A 3,969-nucleotide genomic window follows, 5' to 3' on the forward strand; every position below is an offset into this window, starting at 1 on the left:
TATCCTGATAGATATTTTCCGTAAATATTTATTAAAATAACAGTAAATTCGACGGTAATTTTTGGTAACAAATTTTTACTTTTATATATTTAACTCAAACAATTTTAATAGCTATTGTTTTGTTTATTTTAGGATATAAAATTATTATTAGATGTTTAATATTTTTACAACTAATTGTAAAATCTATTTACAAGTATAGTAATGTACAACTGATTGTTTTTTCAATTGGTCTAAAACGAATTCGAAGTTATTTCTTACGAAACTCCAGCAACCATAAGCGTTAGAGTAACAGATTTTCAATTTATATTGAACATCCGAAAATTTACATACACATCATCGATCCCCTTTTTTTACATTTGTAGTACGATGAATTTGTTTTTTTTTTATATTTTAAATTTAAATTGATATGATAACAATGTACTTTGTTTTGAAAAAGTAAGAAACATATCATTGTTCAACATCGCGATATTCGCGGGTATTATCACTACGCATCATTGATCATAATATTCTAATATTCTGAGGTACTAACTTTACATTTATGTAGATTAAAATACATCATAATATTCGAACGAACCTGTAATAAAGAATTTACGTTTCAAAGTATAATTTATTTGTTGTTTAGCCACCCGTGTATTACACGGGTACTTAGACTAGTACTAATATATTAGGAAATTAATACCGTAACCGAAAATACTTTCTCTCAAATTTATATTTTTGTAAATGATTTATAACTTCCAAAAATATGTTCCAATTATTCCATAAGTTACTCATTTTGAATTCTATAAATAAGACGTCAAGTTAAAGAGTTGTATTCACATTCAATTTGTTTTTCTTTCTTGTGCTTTGATTTTCGACTTTTTTAGGTAAACCATTTTCCCTGTTTTCAATTATTTTCTTAATTATCATATAAAACAGAATGAGAATCATGTACTGACATTTTCTTTGTTTACCAGTGAAATGGAGAACAATCAGATTACTATGTTCAGGTCACTTAATGCTCATTCCACCAACTATACCATCAAAGCTAAGATCATATCCATGTGGGATAAAAAAATGAATGGTTATGAAAACCAGATCTATCGAATTAACATGTTGTTGATGGATGAAGACGTAACATATTTTAATGTTCTTATATCTTTATTAATATCCTATTTTTATCAATAGTTTTACATGTTCATGATCTAAAAGTCATTATATATAATTACTGTAGGTCCGGCTAGGGGAGGATCTAGTCGCCTAATCCTTGTTGTCAAACACACCCGGTTGTGCGGAATCCAACCGGAGATGCAAACCGAGATAGAGATAAGGAAACACAAGATACAAAACACGGAGATTCAATGATTAACACCCTTATATTAATACTTGAAACAGTTACAGCACAATGTTTACAAATTTTCTCTGTAAACTCTCTCTAGTTCTCTCACACTTGTGACCTTTCTCCTCTCTTCTATTCTGTCTGATAGGGGCTATTTATAGCACCAGCATTGACGAAACAGAAGAGCACCCGGCGAAATGAGATTAGCATCGACGAAACACTTGACAAATGACGAAACAATCGAAGATTCGAAATATGGTCGACAAAACAAGTCTGTTTCGTCGACATCCACTTGTTTCGCCGGCTTGGGCTTTGGCCCAAACAGTTTAGGCCCAAGCTAATTGTAGGACCATTTTCGGGACCAAAACCATGATTAGTGTGAGATCGGTTCAAGACGGGAGAGATTAGAGATGGATAAACACACTTCTTTGTATTAATCAGTAGTATAACATTACAAATCGGCCCGATTACATGATAACCGAACTAATACCAAAGGAGTATACATCCGGGGAGAGACTAAGTGGTGATCTCTCCCCCACACAATGAAGCTCACAGGGAACTCTCAAATGAGCTCCCCTTCTCTCTAAGTTTTGCAAATGACAAAGGGTTGGTATTTATACCCAAACCCACTTGTCTAGCAAAACCCACACGGTCAAACATACAACCCTCTCGTTTGACCACTTCAAACGAGCGGGTCAATACACATTCGTTCCTTAAATTTTTGGTAGTTGATGTGTCACACCCCCAAATTACCACCTAGGGAGTGTCCCTGTTAGGCGTGTGACGACTAGTAATGAGCCACCAATTACATTGAATCACAAGATTAAAATGAGTTCCATTGTTTAATAATACTGAAAATCCCAAACGTAAATTATCCAAAACCATAAGTTCAGCGGAAGCGTAAATAATCCATAAAGTAAATACTAAACGTTCATGATAATTAAGTGTTTGACAAATAAGTCCTCTGCATGACCATGACCACTCTCGCCCTCCAGCCAGCAAGTTCCTGTATTCCCAGTACCTAAGATCCTGCGAGCATGTAACACACGTATCAGACAAAGCTGGCGAGTTCACAGTTTTAGAAAACGTTTGTTACCCGTTGTATGTAAAACAGTTCAATAACCAATGCAAGTAATATTGTTAATATCTCGTTTCCGAACAATGACGGCTCCTGAAATACACGACTGCCCTTCCCACGTACTCCTATCTAGTACTGGGCCAGACTGGGTCATTAGTTCACCTCCGTCCTCTACAGGAGCGGTGTGAGGGTGCCAAACCTAAGTAGCGCTACTAACTAATACCCGATGAGGGACTTACAAAAGATGATAGGTGAGAATATTAACCAATATACCCGTTTTTACCCAAAGACTTATCCCCCCATGGAATACCCACTGACTGTCCCCAACCACCGGGACGCATGCTCGAATGTAGTGAACTCACCTTTGGTTTGCTCGGTAAATCTAGGGCACGTATCTCAAGTTGGTCAATTGGTACCTATCGTGATTATCCATAAATAATCAGTTTGGTTTACACAACTTTTCGCACGTATTTGCAACTATGTTAACATATAAGATCACGTATAAATAAAATCCTTGTTAAATAAATTGTGATTAGCATTCCCTTGAACGTACACTTGTACCTAGCAGCCATACCATCAGATTGTTTGCACATTGCGTAACACACAAATTTACAAGTTATAAATACATTCACCATATCATTTTACAGAGAGTCAATATCACCCGTTTACCGGCCCTTATTACTAATCCAATAACACCAGCAATTCTCTTAACAATTATCAATTTCATCCCTCAATTCCCTTCTAACTTTCTGGTCAAAATTGTGCATGCAACCACTTAATCATATCATACCCATAAATCGATAACATTGCATTTATTAACTGGCTAATTTATAACAATTTGACAAGCATGCCCTCGGCCGGATGTGTCGAACATCGACTCATAGCAGTAAATATACATCATACACCAATTCACTAATTTTGCATAGGCTCACAAGTAATCACAAATACACATGCTACTCCTCGACTACTACTTAACATGTATCGGAAACCGACTGCTGGCCCACAAGGCTGGCCCGGCTACTACAGTAACCTGGACCCGACCATGTTGTGAAACCGGCCCAAACGGTCAACTATTCTGCATGAATGCATGTGCCTAGTGAGTATATGCGGCCCAATAGGACAACTTATTCCATAATCTCTAACGATTCAGTAATAAGCAATAACTCGCACAATCCCGATGTAACCTGTTAGGGTATTTAATCCAAACCAAAGTCCAATTCATGTGCACAGTGCTTATTCCTGTGGTCCGAGGTTCAATTCAACATGCATTCTAAAGAGCAATTGGAGCATGAAATCATAGTAATACCTTTACAGTTTAACATGCATGACCCACAACCCTATTCATATTAGAAAAACAACCAATCATAGAGACCATAAATCGAGCATCCATCTAGGCAAACCATAAATCATATTAATCCTGATGCCTATCGATCACACAAACCGAATCCAGATTTTTCTAGCATTAAAATCTGCATCATAACAGGTTTATCAAGTACGGTTCATCATTCGGACATCATGAGGTCGGTTCGGATGAATAATAATCCATCTCCGATCATACCGACGCTACCGATTATCA

The sequence above is a fragment of the Helianthus annuus genome, chromosome 11, assembly GCF_002127325.2.
Source record: "Helianthus annuus cultivar XRQ/B chromosome 11, HanXRQr2.0-SUNRISE, whole genome shotgun sequence".
Classification (NCBI taxonomy): domain Eukaryota; kingdom Viridiplantae; phylum Streptophyta; class Magnoliopsida; order Asterales; family Asteraceae; genus Helianthus; species Helianthus annuus.